Source organism: Staurois parvus, unplaced genomic scaffold (genome assembly GCF_062004578.1).
Source record: "Staurois parvus isolate SC_StPar_1 unplaced genomic scaffold, SC_StPar_1.0 ptg000153l, whole genome shotgun sequence".
Classification (NCBI taxonomy): domain Eukaryota; kingdom Metazoa; phylum Chordata; class Amphibia; order Anura; family Ranidae; genus Staurois; species Staurois parvus.
The window spans coordinates 21584514-21596883 of NW_028317949.1; positions in this window are offsets into that span (position 1 = coordinate 21584514).

Here is a 12370-nt window from a genome sequence, read left to right on the forward strand (position 1 = left end):
AGCCTTTCATCGCACAACACCTTTTACGCTAGGCACTGACATCAAAGACCCGGAGGGTCGTTACCTCCTGTTAGTAGGACAACTCCTGGATGTAGATGTCACCATTGCTGCATACTATGCCCCAAACCAAGACCCTTTACCATTCCTTTCCCACATACTCTCGGTTATAGACCACCATAAGCGCGGAACTTTAATTGTTAGCGGAGACTCTAATAGTGTAGTATATCCCTTCCTCGATATATCCCCTCAACCATCCCCTGCCCCGGCCTCTAAACAAACTTTCCAAACCATTCTGCATCATTACTCCTTGGTAGATACATGGCGAGAACTCAACCCGGCGAAATGCCAATACACCTTCTATTCTCACCCCCACCAGTCATTCTCCAGGATAGATCATATTTTCCTTACCACCGCCTCTACTCCCCGACTCCTGACTTCAGAAATAATTCCAATACCTTGGTCCGATCATTGCGCCGTATTTACGGCTCTGACCTCCCTGGCCCCATCCTCTGCTGAACCCTCTTGGATTATTAACGATAACCTGCTTGCAAACCCATCTCACTGTTTAGAGATCGAAGCAGCCCTTATCGCCTGATATTTCTCCTCTCCTGTTATGGGAAGCGCATAAACCGGTTTTGCGAGGGTTTTGCATTAGCAAAGCATCCTTCCTAAATAAAAGCAAAAGACAGCAACGTCTCACACTAGAGCAAACCTATGATCGTTCCCATCAAGCCTTCCAGGCGGTTCCTACGCCTGCCAATCGTGAAACCCTGGAGCGATCTAGATTGGCTCTAGATCTTTTTCTCACAGATCAAGCTGAACTCTCGCTCTGTAGATCTAGACACAAATATTACACCAAGGCGAATAAACCCAATACATTCCTCGCCCTCTCACTTCGTAGGCTTGACTAGCTCACTAGGCCTATCCGGATACGCACCTCTTCTGGCAACCTCACTAGTAACCCAGAACACATTCTACAGATTTTCCATAAACACCTGTCACAACTTTATTCCTCTTCTACACCTTTTGACCCCACACAAGTAGATACCCTTCTAACCCCCATTTCCTTCCCGAAACTTTCAGAGTGCCAGTTAGAGGCACTTGAGCGACCTATCTCCCTAGCCGAAACCTTAGATGCTGTTAAAAATTTAAAACTACGTAAGCGCCCAGGACCAGATGGCTTCTCGGCCACTTATTACAAAAAATTTGCTCATCTCCTTACACCTATCCTCACTAATGCCTTTAACGCTCTACTGTCTGGCCAAATTTTTAACCATGATACACTGCAAGCGAACATTTCAATGATCCCAAAGCCGAATTCTGACGATACGCAGTGGTCCAGTTATAGGCCAATCTCTCTCCTCAACATTGACGTCAAACTGTTAGCTAAAATCTTCTCTTCACGCCTTAACCTATGTATTGGCTCTCTAATTCATAATGACCAAGTGGGCTTTATCCCAACTAGGCAAGCGGGAGATAACATCAGACGTGCATCCCTTCTGGCTAACTTAGCTAGGTCTCGCAATATTCCTGCTGTTTCCTGTCCCTAGATATCCGGAAAGCATTTGATACAGTCTCATGGCCATACCTCAGCTATATATTGCGTCGCTGGGGTTTCGGCTCACATTTTTTAACCTGGATCTTCTCGCTATATCGAGAGCCCTCGGCCAGAATTAGGTATCAGGGGCACAGGTCGGCTCAGTTCCCGATCTCCAGAGGCACGAGACAAGGCTGCCCTCTGTCCCCTCTGCTCTTTGCCCTGGCTATAGAGCCTCTGGCCCTCTTAATTAGAGCTAACCCGGATATCAGGGGACTTGAGATAGGAGGCACGCATCATAAGTTATGTCTCTTCGCGGATGACGTATTGCTTTTTCTTACATCTCCATTGACTTCCACTCCTTCTCTACTCCGGCTCCTCGAGGCGTTTGGCTCGCTCTCTGGTTTGATAATAAACCCAAATAAATCAACAGCGCTCAACATCTCTCTCCCCCACTTAGAGTTGACGCACCTAAAGCAGATTCTACCATTCCCTTGGTCGCTCTGTCATATCCCTTTCTTGGGTATTAAACTGACCCCTAAGTTATCGGACCTTTACGTAGCTAACTATCTTCCGATGCTAAACCATCTTTCTGCCCTCTTGACTAAATGGTCTTCCTTACCCCTCACATGGCTAGGCAGAATAGCAGTTATCAAGATGTCAATCCTCCCAAAAATTCTATATCTATTTAGAGTCCTCCCAGTTCCAGTCCCTCCTCACTACCTCCGCACACTACAACGTCGCATTTTCTCCTATGTATGGGGCAATACTCGTCCTCGTATACCTCGCTCCACCCTATACCGTCCTAAGCTCAATGGTGGTCTAGGCTTACCTGACATCAGCAAATACTATCAAGCAGCGCATTTAGCCCAATTACCCAAGTACCATGCAACCTTTGAAATCCCTCAATGGGTTGCACTTGAATCGATAGAATGTGACCCCTTATCTACAGCTAACTTACTCTGGTTGAGGCCTATAGACCGCCGTTCTATAACCAACCCCATCACTTCTCACTTTTTATCCTTATGGGATAAACAGAAAACCCGATATCCCCTCCAATCACTACATAATCCTCTGCTCTCGTTTTTACGAAACCCAGCTTTTCCCCCGGCCTGGCAGACGCCCCTTTTATTCAAAGCCTGGTCCTCTTCTAATTTTCTCCGCACGCATCATTTCCTACAGAGGAATAAGTTTAAATCCTTTGCCTCGCTACAGGAAACACATGGCCTCCCAGCTTCCGAGATATTCAGGTACTTACAGCTACAACACTTTTACGCTCTTACGCTACAACAACTAATAGGCCGGACGCTATGTCTTTCTTCGAACGAGCATGTTACAAAGACCCCCATAGACGTGGGCTTATTTCTTGCTTATATTCACTCTTCACTACTTCGGTTGCCACGACCCCCCCTTTGTATACCCATAAGTGGGAAGTGGATTTAGGTAAGAAACTCGACCCTTCTGATTGGGACCACATCTGGTCTAACACGAAATCGTCTTCGCAGAACATTGTAGCATTGGAAACGAATTATAAAGTTTTAACCCGCTGGTACTTGGTCCCAGCGAGAATCGCAAAATTTACCCCTAATTACTCGCCCAACTGTTTTAGAGGCTGTACAGACTTAGGAACACACTACCATGTGTGGTGGGAACGCCCAGTGGCCCGAGCCTTTTGGGATGAAATCTTCACCATGATATCTACACTTAGCACTATCACTCTACGACCTGATCCAACAACAGCCCTACTTAATCAGTGCCCCCCTGGCGTCTCCAACTCACAATTCAAGCTCCTTATGCAAGTTACAACAGCGGCTAAGCAGGTTATAGCGAAATCCTGGAAATCCCCCACCCTAAGTGTTGCTGCCGTCAAAACTAGAATAACACAAGCCATGATACATGCGAAGGTGGAAGCCACAATTCTAGACACGATCCCTAAATTTTTACACATATGGAGCCCCTGGGTAGAGCGCTTCCTCCCACCTAACTTTGATGAATCACTCCTTCTCCCATGATTTCAGTTCTGTATGCCTAGGATACTGTCAATGGTCCTTCGTAGACGGCACGTAGAGCTCGCTGTAAGCTTGTTGAATGCTCATGGAGTCATTGTTGTTGTTCCTTTTCCCATACCCTCCCTTCCTCCTCCGTCTGATCCCCCTCCAAACTTCTCCCTATTTCTTAAATGTACATAGGAGACGCTACCTTGATTGGCTGGGACGATAATGTCATCTATTGCCGACTTTTATATTCCTGCTTTTGCTAGAATTGTATAGACATTCGTAATGTGATCCTCATTCATTTTTCTTTAATGTCCTACTGCCTCTTCAATGTCTAATGTATATCAACTAAGTCTCCCTGATTGTGTTGTCAAAGTTTTCTCTCTTGTTAATAAAAATGTTTGAACAAGAAAAATGTATTGTGACGGCTCTAGTCCAACAAAACTACACTTATGAGCACCTCCTAGCGATTAACTCCCTGGCATGTGTAATCTTCACAAAAAATGGGCCATATGGACAGAAAGAGTCAAAACAATAAGTAAAAAATTAAGACAGTAGCATCCATTCCAATATCAAATCATTACTATATTGTTATGACTACTACAAGTTTATGATTCACCTTAGACATATCTTGTATATGAGTAAATACCTCTGTAGTACATGCTACTGACTCTTAATGTGAAGATCTTACAAGCATACCATCCCTGTTTACCCTTGTTATTAAACAATGAAAATGTATTGTATTATATACACTCTATTGCTAAAAGTATTTGGACGCCTGCCTTTACACACATATGAACTTTAATGGCATCCCAGTCTTAGTCAATAGGGTTCAATATTGAGTTAACAAAGAAGAGAAGGTGCCTCTAAGTGTAGACTGTACAAGTAAATTTATTGTACACAATTAAAAGCCACATATAGGAAAGCAGATAAATGAGGCATGTCTAGTTCATTAATGGAAAACGCCACTGTGTCATGGTCCTGTCACCGACGTGTGAAGCATCCAGATCCTCTATCTCTATTCCAGGCTGAGCTGGAAAGATTGTGAAACCCAGAAGTTAGGGCTGGATCGCTTGTGGAGCGCACGTCGGCGTGATAATGTCACTGCGTGTCGGGATGCGATGTGTTTTAAGGGTATGTGCACTGGAGAACTCATCACAGGCGCACTCCTTTTCCAAGCTGATGGAGGGAAAGTGTGTGGACTATTTAAGACTACATTTACATACCTTACACTTTCCCTCCATCAGTTTGACAAAGGACAAGTTCTCCAGTGTGCATGCTCACGAAATGTGTCGCATCACGATGCCCGGTAATGTCATCATGCTGACATATGCTCCACAAGAGCTCCAGTCCCCACTTCTGGGTTTCACCATCTTGCCAGCTCAGCCTGGAATAGAGATAGAGGATCTGGTTGCTTCACACGGTGACAGGGCCAGCACACCGTGGCAATTTCCATTGTCGGGCTACACGAGCCTCATTTATCTGTTTTCCTGTAAATGGCTTTTAATCATGTGCAATAAATTTACTTGTACAATCTACACTTAGAGGCGCCTTCAATTCTTTGTCTTCACATGTACCCATGGAACAAGCTTCATATCCAAACAAAGCTGCCAGAAGTGAATGGACTGTATATTTACCATACTATTGAACATTAATTGCTGTACCATGTATCTACTTATAGTATGATCACCTACTAACCGTGCTATTCCTTGTTAGTTTGTGACCATTTGTGGTCACACGACATCTATAGTGTTTCCTATCTTTTATTCTTAACCCATGACCTTACAGAGTTGGTACATTTATTTACAAGTAGTAGATTTGCCCTTGATATTTTCTTACTGTCTTTGTTCAATATTGAGTTGGCCCATCCTTTGCAGCTATAACAGCTTCAACTCTTCTGGGAAGGCTGTCCACAAGGTTTATGAGTGTGTCTATGGGAATGTTTGACCATTCTTTCAAAAGCGCATTTGTGAAGGGGGCACTGATATTGGACAAGAAGGCCTAGCTCACAGTCTCTTCTCTAATTTATCCTAAAGGTGTTCTATCGGGTTGAGGTCAGGACTCTGTGCAGGCCAGTCAAGTTCCTCCACCTCAAACTCTCTCATCCATGTCTTTATAGACTTTGCTTTGTACACTGGTGTGCAGTCATGTTGGAACAGGAAGGGGCAATCCAAAAACTGTTCCCACAAATTTGGGAACATGAAATTGTCCAAAATGTCTTGTTATGCTGACACCTTAAGAGTTTCCTGAACTGGAATTAAGGGGCTAGCCCAACCCCTTAAAATCAGCCCCACCCCATAATCCCTCCCTCTACCAAACTTTACACTTGGCACAATGCAATCAGGCAAGTACCGTTCTCCTGGCAACCGCCAAACCCAGACACGTCCATCAGATTGCCAGACAGAGAAGCATGATTTGTCACTCCAGAGAACACGTGTCCACTGCTCTAGTCCAGTGGTGGTGTGCTTTACACCACTGCATCCGACACTTTGCATTGCATTTGGTGTTTTAAGCACTTCAGCATGCGCTGACCCCGCTCTGTCATTTTACGTGGCCTACCACTTTGTGACTGAGTTGCTGTTGCTGCCAGTTGCTTCCACTTTGTTATAATACCACTAACAGTTGACCATGGACTATTTAGGGGTAAGGAAATTTCACAGATGGACCTATTGCACAAATGGCAACCTATCATGGTACCTTGAATTCACTGAGTTCCTGAGAGCAACCCATTATTTCACAAATGTTTCTAGAAGCAGTCTTCATGATTAGGTGCTTGACTTTATACATATGTGGCCATGGAGGTGATTGGAACACCTGAATCCAATGATTTGGAGGGGTGTTCCAATACTTTTGGCAAAATAGTATGTTTAGTGTATAGTTTTGTCTGGATCAATCCCTCCACTATCCTTAATAAACTCTAATGTATTTTCTATATAAGGGAACATTAACTGCACATATAACTTGTTTAGGGTCTATATATTCCTTTTGACTTAAAGCCCATGTCCAGGCTAACTCATCCTGCAGGCTTTTTTCTTAAATTGTAAAGCAAGATATACTCCCTTCAGGAAACTATCTGGTTTGCTGGTTCTGTTTCCAGATAAGCGGAGGAGGGGCACTAATCTAGAGCAGATTTGCACATGCCAGCTCGTCCATTACAGTCTCCTCATGCTGATTTAACTCCTCTTGTCTATTATGCATTTGTTTGGGGCAATGGCAATGATATTGATGATGATGACTTGCTGGAACATACTTGACTCATCTAAGCTCATTGCAATGCTTATGATTATTATGTTCTAATACTTATACTACTCTATCTTTATACCTTTTGACATAAGTAGAAATTTTCACATAAACAACATATACCTCACTTCTATATTTCTCAAATAACTTTTGTGCATAATACCATATTTTACCATTAGGCTCACCAAATTTAAATTTCCTTCCTTTTATTATAAATGTTCACATATTACTAACTTCCATTGTACTATCCCTAAGGGTTTCATTCTTGCTAGCGAGTTTCACCTTTGTATTCCCTGGTAACCAGGTCATTCCTCAAACCATTATACTGACAGAAAGATATTAAAGTCACATTTTAGCTCTGTCTCAGTTCTTGTTATCACTTTGTAAAGCAGAACGGTGATTATGAAGTACCAGTCATATATGGAGAAAAATCCAACGTAAAAATAAAATTCACAATCCTATACTTACTATTTTTCTTATTTTCAACAGTTTCTTGACATGGCTCCCTCATTTATTGATAAAGTGTTTACAATTAAATCTAAATTGTATTCTTATCATAATAAACAATCTCCACTTTTGTCTTCCCTAAGAAACTCTCCATAGTGAAGATAACTATTTAAATAAATTATAGCCTGTTTCATATCCATGGTACTCAATAACTGACCCTTCATACTTATCCTCATTACACCTAATTAGAAAGTCTACTTTTTTAACACCAAAATAGTCTGAGAATTGTGGTGTTGGAATTAATGTAATTAAGAAACTCATCAAAAGAGGCTCTAAAATACGAACTTGATAGAAGGAATTCAATTTAGCAAAGAACTGTTTTGAATGTCAAATATTTCACATGCTGCTCCAGACAAGGTCAGGCTTCACACTCCAAAATCACATCTCAGGTGCTGACTTGGCTCATCAAAGCACTCAGTTGTACCAGCAACAGCAGTGCCACACACTAATATGCAAACAAATATTTTTCCTTATTAAAATAGCCAACAGATTCATGTTCCTAATCCATGTTCTGGATGCATGATGACAGCAGATATAATTAAACAGACTAATGTGGATTATGACAAAGAAACATTCTGCCACAGATACAGTGGATGTTCAATTCATTTTATACATAAAAAAAAACAAATCATACATTTCACTACTTCAAAGCTTGTTTGACTGTACAGGCTCATCAAGATAATCAATCAGTAAAATCAGTACTTCCGTATGTAAAATATAAACAAGTCAAAGTACATCTTAACAGGTCCCAAATCCATTTGCACGAGTTGTCTAATGCACCAAAATACAAAAAAAAAATGCATGCATCATTTTATCTTAAAGCACTGCGCCACAATGCATTACCTGCATTGTGGTGTGTTGCAACATAGACGTGTTGGTAAGGTGGTCGGGTGCCATTAAAACCACTTACAAAATGGGGTACTTATGCGGGCTCACTCCTGCAGCTTGTGTCCATTGTCCATTGTGTCCATTGACAGAGACAGCTGGAATTTGTCTAACCTTGCACTCCCTTGTTATAGGATTTGATTGACAGCAACAGGAGCCCATGGTTTCCACTGCTATTGGTCTGCCCTATGAGGGGGGAGAGAGCCACTACACAGTGCTGGATTGAGATTGGGCTCAGGTAAGTATAAAAGGAAGAGGGGGGCGTTTAAGTAAGAGATCCCGGACACAGAAGGTTTTTTACCTTAAGGAAAATAATTCATTAAGGTACAAAAAGGCTTTAGATCCACTTTAAGAACGTGCATAAAGCACATTTTCACACTAGGGATGTCCTTGATGTTCACGTCGAACATAAGTTTGACTCAAACATCGGGTGTTTGTGTGTTCTGCGAACAAACAAACAATTAGGACTTTCGGCATGCTGTTCGCCCGTCGCGCCCCACAATGCACTCTCAGAGCTCACAGGTCAGGTGCAATGTTTTGGTCAATCACAGAGCAATTGGGTGGAGCTTGTGGTGATGTCACCGCTAGCTCTGCCCAATAGTTTACATCTGACTGGCAAATATCAGATAGCGGAGACTGCTCAGCGAGTGCGGATGGGTATGCAAGGGTTTTTTTTTTTTGATGAGTTGGCGTCATCGTGACAACAGTGGACACTGTGATTGATGATGGATTACATCAATGGAATCATTTTTTGGGCTTTTATTAAATTAAAGGGCTTGACGAAAACTGTTGTGTTTTTATTCACATTGTACACTTTTGTGGTGAATGGCTAGGGGTACTATAATACCCTATACTCATTCACAAGGGAGGGGGGCAGAATCTGGGGGCCCCCTTGTTAAAGGAACATGTTGGGTCTATGATGTCACAAGAGGGGGGGGGTCAACCAGTTGATGTCACTGGGTGGCACCTACCCTTAGATATTTATCAAGAGCAGAGCCTTTCTTATCTTTTTTTCAGGTCAGCAGTGGCAGCGGGCATTGTAATTGATGTTCATTCTACTTCGGGGGAAATTTTAAACATTTTTGTTGTTTTAATAAAGGACTTGTTAAAGGCTGTCTACTGTCATTTTTTACACTACACTTTTTTTTTTGTGAATGAGTAGCGGCACCATGTACCCCATACTCATTCACGCTTCCAGATTCCGATAAGCACCCTGCCCGCACACCCCCACAACCACAGGCCAGGGTTGTGGGGAAGAAGCCCTTGTCCCCATCAACATGGGGACAAGGTGCTTTGAGAGGGAGTCCACCCTGCCCCAAAGCACACCCCCCATGTTGAGGGTATGTGACCTGCTATGGTTCAGGAGTGGGGGGGCGTTTGCTTGTCTCCTCCTTTTCCTGACCTGCCGGCCGGCATACTCAGATAAGCGTTTGGTATAGATTTTTGGTGGGGCACCCCACGCCATTTACGAAAAATCCATTCCAGACCCGAAGGGCTTGGTATAGATGGGGCAATTCTTTTTACATTCAGCTGTCAGTGGGAAACTCCGCTGACAGCTGAAACATTAACACATGTTTTCACTACTACTAAAATACTGCATGAATTTTTAGTAGCATTTTTTAGTGAATGACAACTTTTTTTGGAAAAATGCTGTGCGGTATCTTACCGCATACTCAAACGCGACAAGATACCACCCAGTGAATTGTCCCTTGGGTTTGAAGTTCACTGTTGAACTTTGATTAGGTTTACATGTTCAACCACAAACAAAACAGGGGGTGTTCGGCACCTCACTATTGTACACACTGAATTATGTATATAATAATACTTACGTTTGTAATATGGTAGATATACCTCTGCATATTTCCTGCTGAACCAGACTGCAATTGCGTGGAGCAGCTTTATTAAATGGGATTATGTCACTAATCTCCATCATTTATGATTGATTTGATATGGTAGTGACTAGCTGAGCAATAGTTTATTGAGGATGGAAATTAGGGTATTATACAATTTGTGTTACATAGTCATGCAACTGGAACCAAATCACTTTATTTGTTGTTTTATGCGATTTTAGTTATTTAGTACTTTTTAAAATAGTTTAATACATTTTTATAACAGTTTTTTTTTGTTTGGAAAAAGCATGTTGGTTTACTTATTAAAGACTCCAGAGATAACATAAACAGGGAACAGGACAGAACTCTGATATTCCTTACTGGTGAGTTTATTTACGGTATTTATTTATATACAGTATTCAGAAATATACACTTATGGGAGCTCCATATTCAAGTACCAAAGATATAATTCAATAATGCTGAAGTGTCTATTATTAACTTCTGTTGGTGCTATCCATAATTAAAAAAAAACATTATTTGCTTGTGGCTCCACCTAAATGATAGGGAAGGCATAACTGATCTACATCTTGTATTTTAAGTGAATACTTACAGTCACTCATGTCACTACTCTTTATACCATTTTGTAGTTATAGGTGCATTTTTTTAACAGGTAGGCTTCCCCATGGCATCCCTCTAAGCCTTGAATAAGCTTTTCCAATTGGACCAGCAGCCAGTCAGTAAGGGTGGAGTGCATAGGTACTCCCTATATATAAAACACAGCTCACAGGTGAAGGCTTCCATTTCTTATGTTATGGACTGGTGAAAGCAGTAGTGTATGGTTGTCGTTTAATATTCAGATTCCTAAAACCAAAATCCAGCTTGGATACAAAAATGTAAATAACTAAAATCTCCAGCAGTAGTTAAATACCAGCTTCAGCTGTTACATTCATTCTATCTTTGACATTGTGCTAAACAGGCTCACCTGGTCCCCAAATCTTCTGGTGAGAAAGTAAAATGAAGACTTTGTTGGTAAGATTTTTGTAATCTATTTGAGATGGAATAAATTCATGTCAGTCTTATGTGTACATGCACTTAAAAACTAAAAATATACACTTAAAATACATCAACTGCTATGCCCACTGTAGAGCAAAACACAATGCACTAAATCCAAGAATCCAATCAAGTTAATCTTCCTCTAGTCTGACATACAGTAAGAGATCCACAAATTGTACATAATCACTGTTTTGTATGGCGCTGGAATATACTTTCTTGGCCAAAAAAAAATGTTAGTTATTATGTATATGCCTTTATACATATTCCACTAAAATGGTTTGTTGGGAACACCTCTAAAAATTATATGTAAACAACTATGCCATGTTTAATGTAACTGTTTATTTTTGTTTTTCTGTGCTTTTCTTTTCTGTTTTCTTTTTTCAATACTCCTGAGAGACAACCAAAGTGTAGCTGCCAGGCCTAAACAGTGGGGGTGGAAATGACAGTAGTAAAACCAAAAAGATTCAGCAAATAAAAGATAATATAGATTGTCTCCTGGTGTGTCTGTTTTTAAATTACCGTGCTTAAACGAACCTCTTTTTTCTGCTGTCCTAAGTTTTTTTTAACTTTGACAACCTACAGTGACCCTTTTCTTGATTTTTTTTGTCTTCCAGTTTTATTATTTTATAAATTTCTTCATACAAGAATGAAATGTGTTTTATTTATTCACATATTTATTAAAAAAGCCTTTGCTGACTTTGTGATCCTTATCTAACATAATGATCTGTTTTGTAAAGTATGCTGCATGAGAATGTAATTAAATAGGCTTCTCAGAATGGCTCACAGCTTCTGCACTGATGCTTGTGTTTACCCTTTAAAATAAATAGGACCTCGGAACATCATACTGTGCAACCATTGGTTTAAAACAGCAATACCACCAACCAGGTCTGAGGCAAGTCTGTATAGTATAATGTAATTAAATTACAAAAATGGCATGCATTTAATGCAAAGCTTATTCTTCGCTAAAATGAAAAAGCAGATAAAAAGTAGCACATGTGCACTAAAAATAATAATAAAAACAATTGTATTGGATTTAATATCACAATATCAATAAAACTATTTAATACATATACATATCATGAACAAGATTATGATTTAGATGATGGCATAGTTAGGTATAATATAGTGAAGTATAATACCACAGTATTCACTGTAGTTGTTTACCTTTCCTTTCACACAAAATAAAAAATGCACTTGAAAGATTGTACATCTTGCATAAAGTAAACCAATTACTAAAATACTATAATATGCTTCCAGAGTTTGTTTAAAACCACATTTGAATGAAATTTTTCATTGCAAAATAATATTTTAGGTAATATATATAT